Source organism: Hyla sarda, chromosome 3 (assembly GCF_029499605.1).
Source record: "Hyla sarda isolate aHylSar1 chromosome 3, aHylSar1.hap1, whole genome shotgun sequence".
Taxonomy (NCBI): domain Eukaryota; kingdom Metazoa; phylum Chordata; class Amphibia; order Anura; family Hylidae; genus Hyla; species Hyla sarda.
This window is the reverse complement of record NC_079191.1, coordinates 114,165,019-114,178,919: the sequence shown is the minus strand read 5'-3', so window position 1 is coordinate 114,178,919 and position 13,901 is coordinate 114,165,019. Positions and strand designations below refer to the sequence as shown.

General features: G+C 45.4%; 1 long non-coding RNA gene across 1 annotated transcript in view; it reads left to right on the top strand.

Moving 5' to 3' along the window:
• LOC130361640 (uncharacterized) overlaps positions 1-13,389 on the top strand; it is a 31,615-nt gene extending 18,226 nt beyond the window's left edge. Inside the window, exons 2-3 of the long non-coding RNA XR_008891094.1 lie at positions 1,436-1,584; positions 13,287-13,389. This is a non-coding gene — a long non-coding RNA (uncharacterized LOC130361640). The remainder of the gene's footprint in view (positions 1-1,435; positions 1,585-13,286) is intronic.
• Positions 13,390-13,901: the final 512 nt, after the last annotated feature.

Below are 13,901 nucleotides of genomic sequence, written 5' to 3'. Positions count from 1 at the left end.
AGCCTAAGAATCCATTATAAGTGTGACAAATATTTCTGTATTATCCCAGTTACCTAAAGATTATTGCCTTTCACCACTTCTGGAGAACAGTATTTCCTGGTGGTGGCTTTTTTTCAGTAGGATAATTTGGTTGTACAAGGAAGAACTGTACAATCACAGGTAGGTGATTTTAATGTTACGGCAGATCAGTGGATATAGGATTTTCATACTATCTACAAATACCCTGAATATGTATTAGAAGATGATGCCTATTTAAAAATATTTCATTTAATTTACAATTCATCATAACATCATATAAAAAACACAATTTATCTTTATCGTGTTTGAGTATGACCAAATCATGACTAAAACTTATTTGAAAGAAGCTGATTTTAATAGGTATTTAGGCTTTTGCAACAATCATTAGAATTAGTGGAAGTAAAACATTTTGTATGGTCAATTAGAACATAATAGCCATAATTGCAGTAAACAATTTGATTTGGAAACAAACAACACACTTGAATTTGAGATTTAAACAACACATTTACCTAAAACAGATAATCAAGTAGCCATAAGAAGTAACAAAGCCAGTCCTCTAAATTCTTTAATTCCCTTCCCACATTTTGACCTACAATTGCATCAGAAGTCTGGTCGCGGAATATGAAGTGGGCTGAGTGTTGGCTATATTTTACAGCAGATAGCAACCAGCAGGCGTTGGGATACAACATAAGTCCCACCCCAGCAGTGACATCCCAGCAGGTGTCACAGTCAATAGCAACCACAGTATCTGGGTGGGTATTCAACAGGTGCTGGTCTTGTCATATCTCCAATTGGTCTGCATAGAGCAAATGTGGGCTGCTCATTATTTGTCATGGCGGCAAGGGGGAGGGGGGGCCTCTACACTCTGTCATAGATAAAGTTTAATAGCAGATTGTCAGTTTGACAGTACATGTTCAAGTCCTCTAGGAGGAATAAAAAAATAAATACAAAATATGTTCTCATTCCAAAAGATCTCCCATTTGCACAGAATAAATGAACTACTAGCAGATTCGAGAGAACAGATTGACATGTGTCATGCTATCTAGAACCCTTGGACAGATTTCCTGTCCTCCACGACTTATGCAAGCCTCCACCTTAACAATTAATTCTCTGCACACCTGGGGCCCCCACCCCTGGCCACTGACTGCCTCTCATACAGATTCCACATGGGCTGAGGGAGAAATCAGAGCTTACCTGCGATGTTTACTTGTAAGCTTGTATGTCCTAAATCCTCCCCACCTTCTCTCTCTCCTCTTTCTACTTTTTCTCTTCCATCTAACTCTTTATCTTTGATATCATGGTAGCCACACTATTTAATTTGTTTACTGTTTTTCTTATTTCGTCATGATGCATCCCACTAGTACTTGGTAATTGGTTTTCTTTGTTGTGACTTCCTTATCATTCTGTTGATCTACAGTGCCTTTTGATGCACATAGGATGCACCTCCCTTTTGAAGGGAGCTACCATTGTGTTATTCTACACAATCGGCCTGCCGAAGTTCTGCTCCCCTGCATATATGTTTTATATATGAAATAAAGAAGATATTTGACTGAAGCAAAAGACCGGGTGAGTGCTCCATTTCTTCTACTTTTCAAGTGTTGCAGTAATGCTAGATGTATTTAATGTGAGGTCTTGAAGTTACATGTTGCTGTTGGAGCTGAAGTGAATGCCCAGCAAGCTGAAACTTTAATAAACATTTAATATTGAAAATATATTCTCATATTAAAAATTTAAATCCCCTTTTCCTTTTTTTTTCAAAATCTAAACATTGTAAATAAATTAATAAGCAAACAAACAAACATAATTAGTATCACTGGACATTTCAGAACTATTGAAATATGTTTTTGATCCCAGTTAGGCTGGGTTCACATATGTCTGGCATCCAGCATGTTAAGCACGAATATTCAAAATGCAAATTCTTACCAGGAACATCGGCACTTTGCGATTTCGCAAATATTTAGAATATAGTGATATACAGTGGTCCCTCAACATATGATATTAATTGGTTCCAGGAGAACCATCATATGTTGAAACCATCATATGTCGAGTACATATGTCTATGTAAAAATGGTAATTGGTTCTGGGGTCTTGGAACCATTGTATGTTGAATACATATCTCTATGGGAAACTGCTAATTGGTTCTGGGATGACCATTGTATGTGGAGTGTATGGGGAGTGTTTAACAAACCAGGGTGCCTCCAGCTGTTGCACAACTACAACTCCCAGCATGCATGTACAGCCATTGACTGTCTGGGCATGCTGGGAGTTATAGTTTTGCAACAGCTGGAGGCACACTGATAGGGAAACATTGATGTATGGGGTGTATAGTGTGTATATGTATTGTATGTGATGTGTGACATCGCATACAGTACTGTACAGTTCTTTAAATACCTTCAGGGGGGACAGAATGTCCTCCATTACGATCCTGCCGACTACAGCTCTATAGAAAAGGAAGGGGAGGGCAGCCAGCAGCTCATTGGATGCCTGCAGCAAGATGCTGCAGGCTATTGGCTATGGCTGCACTGGGGGGGCGGGGCTTACACGGAGCTCACAGTGGAAGCCTGCGTGAGTTAGCAGGACAGCATGTGAGTAACAGGAGGCAGAACGGGGCACATTAAACAACTATCTGTCAGTTGCTGAAGTTGTCAGCGCTGTCAGATAGCTGTTTGTACGATGGCCCCGACACACAGCATCATCATATGTCGATGCTGCCTTCAACATACGATGGGCTCTGAGAGGCCATCATATGTTGGAATGATCATATGTCGGGGCCATCATAAGTCGGGGGGGTCACTGTATTTGTACATTTTTGATGTGTACTGTGTAAAAAAAATAAAAAAGTGATCATCCCTCGCTGCTTCCAACTTGTGGTTTAAAGAAGGCTCCAATATTATTTACTGTGCAGTCGGTGTGGAGCGCAAATATTTTGTATATGCGAATATGCAAATATTTGCAAATATCGGCACTTCCAGAGGACACTGATCCCTTCCTTCTTTTTGGTGAAAGATATAATTGAGCATGTGCACTATGCAAATTTCATTACGTATATTTGCATGGAAAAAGAATGGAACAAACATAGCGAATATGAGAATTTCGTGAACATAGGACGAATATTCGTCCATATATTCGTGAAATATCACAAATTTGAATATGGCCCCTGCCGCTCACCACTATCCGGCATAGGTGAACTCAGCCTAGATCTTAACGCAACTGATGCCGCAACTGATGACAAGTTGTCATAAGTTGTATGGCATCCGGCGTCCAAGCTGCATTCCCCTGTCCAGTGTTCTCCAGCGTGTCCAAATGGGATTATTGTGAATTGTCCCATTTGGGATCAGTTCTAGCATCAGTTTCCTATCGCTTATCGTCCTTTTGGCTAAGATCAAGTGTAGTATCTGTTCTTATCAGTGGTTTAGGATTTGGCCACTGATGTGGGATGGATGCTGCATGGAGGGAGCAGGTGTACCAGGGTGTTCCGGGGCTGGTCCTGACGAAACCTGGTCCTGATGTGACCGCCGTGAGGTAGAGGGTTGTAGATCCGAGGTACTTCTGTGCCTCGGGGAGTGGTGACCCTGAGGTGCCGAAATTCACTGCTTGTTATAACTCACTGAGTTAAAGCACTGCACCATAACTCTTCACCTTTGGCACTCACCCTTGGTATCCTGGCCTTCTGGCTAGGATCGGGGAAATTTTTATAGATCCGGCCGGATGACCGGGCAGAATATCTGCACTTCATTCACTTTTTTTTTTTTTGTATGTCACTGTGCCACGTTTCGTGTTTTTCTTTGTACACAGTATTGGCAGGATGTGGTAGCCCTTCTGAGTATCCCTCCTGGGGGTCTAGGGAAGGTGTGTGTGGCCATTAGGTTCTTCACCTCCCTGCAACCCCTGGGCATTTTGGCTTCGGTCAAGATGCCATCAGTATACGGCTCCTTGGCTGATACCTTGGTTAAAGCCTAGGTTGAAGCCAGGAGCATCTTCGGCCCCTTAGTAGCTTCGGCAAAAAGGGGCATTGAACCTGGATCCTTGCAGGTGCCTTTTGTCCTGGAGGTGAAGGGTAGGTTTGTTGGGGGGCCTCTCTCCTGTTGGAGAAGGGCTTAGCGATAGACCGCATCCTTTGTGCACTTTTTTTAGTGTGACACGTTTGCACTTTTTCATGCACTTTTGGTGAAAGAGAGCACTTGCCTCTGCTCTTAAAAAATAAAAAATAAATCAGTTTCCCTCTGGTGCATACTGGAGGGAAATTATGCCGGACGCCTGATATATGTAAACCCAGCCTTAGTAAACACCATAAATAAATAAAAGTACAAGTGACAGGATTGCCAACTTCTGGTTAACTTGCATCCTAAAAAAAATGGAATAAAAAGGTGATGAAGAATAAGAACTTGGACAGGTCACGTCGCTTCCAACTCCATGCTCTCAAGCCGTTAGTCCTGCAACAGCGTGCAACTCTGGCTCCTCATCCTCCACCGTGTCCCATAGTCACCCCAAGGAGAACTCATCTGTCCACAAAAATTTGGAGGCACTGATCTTTGTGAAGATTAATCAGGCATGGATCAGCAAGGATTTCCACCCGCCAATGCCTGATGCATCAGAGTAGATTGACCATGGTTCCACACCAAGACTGCACAAATATGGATAGTGCCAAACAGATTTAAGGCGCTGCTCCCCAGTTATAAACATTCCTCTGCATCAGACCTTTTTTTTACCCACCTTCGTCACCAGGTACTGGTATTGCCATCCACCGCACCTCTCTGTCACCGGGTTACTTTCAGGACTCCTGATGCTGCTACGGTCACGCCGAGCGCTCCGGGTCCCGCTGCCTCCCCGGAGTGCTCGCGGCGTGCCCCTGCATGCAGCGCTCCGGTCAGCACCGCTGACCGCGAGTGCTGCTCCCGTGTCTCCGGAGGGGACGCGATCCGAGGCACGTGACTTGCCCGCTCTTGGATCGCGCCCCATGTCCCTCACCTGCCCTATCCTCCTTCTGTCCCTTCCCGGTGCGCGCTGCCCCGGCAAATTTAAAGGGCCAGTGCACCACTAATTGGTGCCTGGCCCCATCAGTGCAATCACCTCCCTACACTATATTAACCCACTTCCCCTGACCCTGACAGATCTTGTTGCCTTTTGCCAGTGAAAGCGTTCCCGTGTGTCCTTTGCCTGTGTATCCAGACCCTTGCCGTTGCCCTTGACTACAAACCGTTGCTGCCTGCCCTGACCTTCTGCTGCGTCTGACCTTGCCTTTTGCCTAGTCCTTCTGCACCGCGCCTGACTCAGCAGTCAGTGAGGTTGAGTCGCTATTGGGTGGAACGACCTGGGGGTTACCTGCCGCAGCAAGTCCATCCCGCTTTGCTGCAGGCTCTGGTGAAAACCAGTAACCCCTTAGACTCCGTTCCGCTGGTACGGCCCACGCCATCACCTCACTGACATAGAGGATCCCCTACCTGTGTCTATCCTGCATACCACTCCAGATCCTGACAGTAGATCCGGCCATGGATCCCGCTGAGGTCCCGCTGCCCAGTGTCGCTGACCTAACCTCCGTGGTCGTCCAGCAATCACAGCAGATCGCGCTACAAGGACAACAGCTGACTCAGTTGACCGGTATGCTGCAACAGCTTCTGCCTCAACAACAGCAACCATCTCCTCCGCAGCGAGTGGCTGCTCCCAGATTCCGCCTTTCTCTACCAGACAAGTTTGATGGGGACTCTAAACTGTGCCGTGGATTCCTGTCCCAGTGTTCCCTACACCTGGAGATGATGTCAGACCAATTTCCTACAGAACGGTCTAAGGTGGCGTTCGTGGTCAGCCTGCTGTCTGAAAAGGCCTTGTCCTGGGCCACACCACTTTGGGACCGCAACGATCCTGCCACTGCTACTGTCCAGTCCTTCTTCTCAGAAGTACACGGTGTCTTTGAGGAGCCAGCCTGGGCTTCCTCAGCCGAGACAGCCCTATTGAATCTAGTCCAAGGGAGTTCTTCAGTGGGCGAATACGCCATACAGTTCAGGACCCTTGCCTCTGAGCTATCCTGGAATAATGAGGCCCTCTGCGTGACCTTCAAAAAAAGGCTTATCCAGTCACATCAAAGATGTTCTGGCCGCACAAGAAATTCCTGCTACCCTGTCTGAACTCATCCATTTGGCCACCCGCATTGACATGCGTTTCACTGAAAGACGCCAGGAGCTTCGTCAGGAAAAGGATCTTGTTCGCACCAGGCGGTTTCCTCCCCTGGCACCTCTCTTCCAGCGTCCTTTGCAATCTGTTCCTGTGCCTTCCGCCGAGGAGGCTGTGCAAGTGGATTGGTCTCGCCTGACCCAACAAGAGAGGACTCGCCGTAGGAACGAAAACCTGTGCCTGTACTGTGCTAGTACTGAACATTTCCTAAAGGACTGTCCCATTCGTCCTCCGCATCAGGGAAACGCTCGCACCTAGTTAACGTAGGAGAGGCGTTGCTAGGTGTGAATTCTTCCTCTCCACGACTGACTATACCTGTGCGGATTGCCATACCCGCTAATACTAATACTTCCTTCCCCGCTGTGGCCTTCTTGGACTCGGGTTCAGCAGGAAGTTTCATTGAAGCCTCCCTAATCAACAGATTCAATATTCCAGTTACCCGTCTTGTCAAACCTCTTTTTATTTCATCCGTCAATGGAGAGAGACTGGTCTGCACCGTGCGTTACCGCACTCATGAGTGTTGGAGTTCACCATCATGAACATATTGAATTTTTTGTGATACCCAACTGCACTTCTGAAATTCTTCTGGGCTTGCCCTGGCTCCAACGTCATTCGCCTAGCCTCGACTGGGTCACCGGGGACATTAAGAGTTGGGTAACTTCTTGCCACAAGCGATGTCTCCACCCAGCTTCTTCCTGCCAGGTCTCCATGGCTGCCCCATTGCCAGGTCTTCCTAAGGCCTATCAGGACTTTTCGGACGTCTTTTGTAAAAAGCAAGCAGAGGTCTTACCTCCAGATAGGTCCTATGACTGCCCTATCGACCTTCTCCCTGGTACCACCCCTTCTGTGGTAGGATTTACCCACTTTCTGCCCCGGAAACACAAGCTATGTCAGAGTACATACAGGAAAACCTCAAAAGAAATCTTCTTCTCCAGCTGGAGCTGGATTTTTCTTCGTTGCTAAAAAAAGATGGATCTCTACCGCGGTCTTAATAAATTTACTGTAAAAAATCGCTATCCTCTGCCTCTCATCTCCGAACTCTTCGACCGACTGCGTGGAGCTAAGATTTTCACCAAACTTGATCTAAGGGGCGCCTATAACCTCATCCGTATTCGAGCAGGTGATGAATGGAAAACCGCCTTCAATACCAGAGATGGTCACTTTGAATACCTAGTCATGCCCTTTGGTCTATGCAACACCCCAGCAGTCTTCCAGCACTTTGTTAATGAGATTTTTCGGGACATGCTGTACTCCTGTGTGGTAGTCTATCTTGATGACATCCTCATTTTTTCCTCCAACCTTGAGGAACATCGCCTTCATGTCCGTCAAGTGCTCCAGTGACTACGCCAAAATCAACTTTACGCCAAAATTGAGAAATGTCTATTTGAACGCAGCAGTCTTCCCTTCCTGGGATACATTGTGTCCGGTCAAGGTCTTCAAATGGACCCTGATAAACTATCTGCAGTAATGGATTGGCCTCGTCCCACTGGCCTACGAGCTATCCAAAGATTTCTCGGATTTGCTAATTATTATCGTCAATTTATTCCCCACTTCTCCACCATCGTTGCTCCTATTGTAGCACTGACTAAGAAAAATGCTAATCCGAAATCCTGGCCGCCACAGGCGGAGGAAGCCTTTAACCACCTCAAAGCCGCCTTCTCCTCTGCTCCAGTCTTGTCCAGACCAAATCCTCTGAAGCCCTTCTTCCTCAAGGTTGACGCCTCCTCAGTTGGAGCCGGAGCTGTTCTCCTACAAAAATCCGCTAAAGGAAAAAATGTCACTTGCAGATTTTTCTCCAAAACATTTTCTCCTTCAGAAAAAACGATTCCATTGAAGACCGTGAACTATTGGCTATTAAGTTGGCCCTTGAGTAGTGGAGACATCTTCTGGAAGGATCCCTTCATCCCATCACCATCTATACAGATCACAAAAATCTGTCTTATCTTCAATCCGCCCAGCGGCTAAATCCTCGCCAGGCTAGACGGTCAAATTCATTTTCGTCCCGCAGACAAGAATGTCAGGGCTGATGCTCTATCTTGTACCACCGATGCCACTGAAGCCGAGACCCTTCCTCAGCACATCATCCCCCCCTGAGTGTCTGATCTCTTATGCTCCTGCTTCTCTGGTGCCTATCCCTCCAGGAACGACTTATGTTCCTCCCCGTCTTCACCTCCGGATCCTCAAATGGGGCCATTCCTCCCTTCTGGCTGGTCACAGTTGAATCAAAAAGACTTTACAGTTGATTGCCAGACACTATTGGTGGTCCTCCCTGGAAAAGGATGTGACCGATTTTGTACGAGCCTGTACAGTGTGTGCACGTGACAAGACCCCACGCCAGAAGCCTTCAGGTCTTCTCCTTCCGCTGCTGGTGCCTGAACAGCCTTGGTCCCACATAGCCATGGACTTCATCACTGATCTTCCTTTATCCCATGGCAACACTGTCATCTGGGTGGTCGTTTATCGTTTTTTCCAAGATGGCTCACTTTATTCCGCTTCCTGGCCTTCCTTCTGTGCCACGGTTGGCGAAGCAATTTTTTCTGCAGATTTTTTCTGCAGTATTCACGGGCTTCCCAGGCATTTCGTCTTGGATAGAGGCATTCAATTTGTGTCAAAATTTTGGAGAGCTCTCTGTAATCAATTAAAGATCAAATAAAGTTACTCGTCCTCCTATCACCCCCAATCCAATGGACAAGTGGAAAGAGTGAACCAGATTCTTGGTGACTACTTGCAACATTTTGACATCCGCCAAGATGATTGGGTCGACCTTCCGCCCTGGGCTGAATTCTCGCACAATTTCAAAAATTCTGACTCTTCCGCTAAATCTCCATTTTTTGTGGTGTACGGCCGTCACCCGCTGCCCCCCCTCCCCATTCCCACTTCTTTTGGAGTTCCTGCCGTGGATGATGTAACCCGGGACTTCTCCGCTATCTGGAAGGAGACTCAAAATTTGCTCTTACTGGCCTCTTCTTGTATGAAGAGACATGCAGATACAAAAAGAAGAACTCCTCCTGTCTTTGTCCCTGGTGACAAAGTGTGGCTCTCTGCCAAATACATACGGTTTCGTGTCCCTAGCTACAAGTTGGGTCCTCGTTACCTCGGGCCTTTTAAAATCAAGAATCAAATCAATTCTTTCTCTTACAAGCTTCATCTTCCCTCTTCTCTTCGCATTCCTAACTCTTTCCATGTGTCTCTTCTTAAACCTCTTGTACTTAACCTCTTTTCTCCAAAGGTCACTGTTCCTGCTCCTATTTCTGGCTCCTCTGATGTCTTCTCCGTTAAAGAAATCCTAGCCTCCAAGATCGTCCGAGGTAAAAAAAAAAATTTGGGTAGATTGGGAGAATTGTGGCCCTGAGAAGAGATCATGGGAACCCGAGGCCAATATTTTAGACAAAGATCTCATCCACAGATTCCTCGGTTCTAAAAAGAGGGGGAGACCCAAGGGGGGGGGGGTACTGTCACGCCGAGCGCTCCGGGTCCCACTGCCTCCCCAGAGCGCTTGCAGCATGCCTCTGCATGCAGCGCTCGGGTCAGCAACGCCCCGCTCTCTAGGGCGCGAGCCAGTTCTCTGAAATTTAAAGGGCCAGTGCACCACTAATTGGTGCCTGGCCCAATCAGTTCAATCACCTCCCTACACTATATCCTTCTGCACCGCGCCTGACTCAGCAGTCAGTGAGGTTGAGTCGCTATTGGGTGGAACAACCTGGGGGTTACCTGCCGTAGCAAGTCCATCCCGCTTTGCGGCGGGCTCTGGTGAAAACCAGTAACCCCTTAGAATCCGTTCCCCTGGTACGGCCCACGCCATCACCTCACTGACATAGAGGATCCACTACCTGTGTCTATCCTGCATACCACTCCGGATCCTGACAGCTACCACCTTCAGGCTGTCTCATTCAGCCACTATATTGTCTCCTCATGCTTCAGCCAACTCAAGGCTGTGCCATACGGCCACTATATGGTCTCCTCATGCTTTACCACCTCCCGGCTGTGCCATTCAGCCACTATATGGTCTCCTCATGCTTCAGCCAACTCCAGGCTGTGCCATTCAGACACTATATGGTCTCATCATTCTGCCATAAACTTCAGGCTGTGCTATTCAGCCCCTTTATGTTCTACTCATGCTGCCGCCAACTCTGGGCATTGCCATTAAGCCACTTTATTGTCTCCTCATGCTGCCACAAACTCCAGGCGGTCATTCAGCTACTATATGGTCTCCTCATACTGATGCCACCTCCAGGCTCTGTCATTTTGCTGCCATGTGACATGTGACTCCTTGTTAGATATTTTTTTAGATATTAGTTCAAAGTAAACACCGGGAAATTAAACTTGGGAATCTTATATAAATCTTAATTTTAAATTAAAAAAATCGATGTAATCTTTTCAAGACTGAGGCCCTATAGTCGTCGACGTCATATTACCTGTGGAATTATCACAAGAATCCTATGAAACAGCTTGGAGTGATAACAGTGAACAATAATTGATTAAATGATTAAATAATAGCAATGCCTGTAATCTGCATGTCATACTGAATAACAATATTATTTCACTAAGACAGCACACTCCCTATGGGTGTTAGGACAAGGCAAAGTGCTCTACACCCCTACTGAGGCTCTCTGTAGGCAAGAAATAGCCATTTTTAATAATGAATCGCCGCAAATAAATTTGGTCCGAAACACATTTTTTCGGAAAATTCGCCGAATTGGCCAAATCAAATTTTTCAAAAGTTCGCTCATCTCTATTATTAATATATAATTATTGGTCACCTTCTAGTCCACTGTCTTTCTGTTGACTTGCACTATTAAGCCCCCCCCCAGTCAATTTGTATAATGTAAGTTAAATCTATGCTGTAAGTATACTAGAATGTGCACAGACAGGGAGGATTTTGAACTACATAAGATCAGGCTTAGCTAGTTTATTTGATGCATAATATACCAGTTTTTGTGGAGAAACATGGTTCATTTGTCAAATCTACTAAATTTTCTGTGGAAACCTTAGTAAATATGTTGGTTTTTTGTGAAAATGTCATGGACATGCCCCCTTTTGGGTGGACATGCCCACTTAACCCAACGGTAACACCTCTTTTTCAGGTTTTCTCAGTAAAATGGAGAGTTAGTCATTTTTATTTTTTCAATTTTGGCACAAATTCTGGTGCAAAGTCTGGTGCAGACAGAATTTCTGGTGCACAACCCAAAAAATCCTGTCAAGTTTACATTAGTAATTCAGCGCCTATAAGTGACTGATCGCAGGGGCATAACCGCTGGGAACCCCCTGTGATATCTGTAATGGGAGCTCAGCTTTCAGAGTGCTTGCTGCAGATGGCACATGGTCCATTCATTTCTAGAGCACTCAGGCATCTCCTGTGTTCCCATAAAAATAAATGGAGTCTGCAGCACGTGCTGCTCTCTGAGAGCTAGGGTCCTATTTCAGATATTATAGGGGGATCTCCCTGTGGCAGGAACCCATGTGATCTGATCGGATCACCTTCTAAAAATCATAACACTTAGAATAGTTTTCCACCTACAGACCCATATGAGAGCTTGCTTTTTGCACCACCAATTTTACTTTGTAATGACATCAATCTTCTCACCACAAAATCTACTGCGAAACCAGTTTTGTAACTTTTGGGGGCTTACTATTCTACGCAGTGCCATTTTTGTAACAATTACACCTTATCTTTATTCTGTAGGTCCATATGGTTACAAGGATACCTAATGTATATAGGTTTAATTCTATTTTCCTACCCCCAAAAAAATTATAACTACATGTAAAAAATGTTAAAAATATGTTTAAAAATATGTTTAACCTCTTGCCGCAAATGGACGTTCATTAACCTCCATCTGCGGCTCCTGAGGTATGACATGCGCTCAGCAGGTCAATGCACATTATAACCAGTGGAAACCGGGACCCACGGCTAATGCCGAACATCACCGATCAAGCTGATTTCTGGCATTAACCCTTTAGACACGGCGATCCAGTTTGGTTGCCGCGTCTAAAAAGAAAGTAAACATTGCTGGTTAGCTCAGTGGTGCTGTTCTGGACTTTATTAGTCCCCTTAGGGGACTTTTAGGAGGAATCATGAGATTTCTCAAACAGGACAAAAACAGATGGATGTAGACCTTCTAGGTACGAGTATAGCAAAAAAATTTAAATAACAGGCAATATGGCAAGTTATATTCAATTATTTATTCTATATGTATTCATAAAATTAGCTAACTAACATTATAGCAGCGTCCGATGTAGTGGTCAGATGCAATAAAAGTGAGACAACCAGTTTTTGAATAATATACCAACTATAGATTGATTTATAGGGAGACATTTATCAAGGGATTTAAAGCTCTTCTTTTGCTTACAAAAATCATAAAAAAAGTCGCATGAGCGACAAGGCAAATTTTTGTGCGACTTTTGGCTGTTAGCAAAAAGCTACAAAAGAGTTTATGAAAGTGAATTTTATTTTTCACTTTGCAGTGGTCAGGGATTTCTTAAGTTCGAAAGTCGCACAAAAAGTCTCAACCCCTCAAAAACACTGTAAATTTAAGCCAGCCTGGACCTGACTTACAAAGCAGCTTTGGAGAGCAATTTTTTAGATTTCCCGCTGTCAGCCGTGATCACGGCTCCAGCAGAGAATGTGATATAACAACTGTACAAAGGGGCCCAGGCTGGCATCACTCTGAAGCCGCCTGGGCTTACAGTAAGGGCATGCTGGGAGATATAATTGTGCGGTGGGTGACAAAGTTGTCACCTGCCCTCTGCCGAACAACTACAACTCCCAGCATGTATTTACTGTAAGGGCATGCTGGGTGTTGTAGTTGTGCGGTGGTGGGCAGGAGACAAGCTTGTCACTTGCCCGCACTGCGCAACTACAACTCCCAGCATGTCTTTACTGTAAGGACATGCTGGGAGTTGTAGTCGTGCAGCGGGGGGTTGGTGACAAGCTTGTCACTTGCCCGCACATCTCTTGCACCACATGACTACAACTCCCAGCATGTCTTTACTGTAAGGGCATGCTGGGAGTTATAGTCATGCGGCATGGGAGATGTGCGGGCGGGTGACAATAAATTTATTAACCTTTTTTTCTTGTTTTGTTTTTTTTTTCCTCATTTCAGATCCGTGTATCCTGTGGACTACTTTGGACTCGGTGGATTATGTCGATGACCAGCATTTTATTTTTTTTTTTTTTGTTTAATGTTAGTAAAATGGTTGTGGGGGAGTGTTTTTTTTTATTAAATTTTTTTAAACGTGTTGTGTTTTTTAAATTTTTTTATTTACTTGACAGGCTTAGTAGTGGAAGCTGTCTAATAAACAGAGTCCATTACTTAGTTTTAGGATGTCTGCTTGGTTTTTGCTTCAGGACGTGATGTCCTCTTCTTCTCCTTGCAGTCTTGGGCTGGCACAGACTGCGTCCGGCCCGTCAGGAAGTAGTAGCCGTGACTGAGGGACTGGATGTAATGCGGTTCGGAGGTGGATGCCAGACTCCTTGTGTGAATATAGTGTTTTCTGCACGCGAGCGCTCTAGTGGTACCGTATTTGAGGGCTTCCACTTGTTGCAAGCAATGGTAGAGTTTGTAGTTGGTATACTGAGTACAGTTATATTCAGGAGGGTACACAAGTATACTGGCTAAACGCGTTTCAGGTGGGTTCCCCTTCTTTAGTAGTGCTGCTAACCACTACATCAGAAGCAGCTATGATGTTAATTGGCTAATTTTAGGGACTAGTTAAAG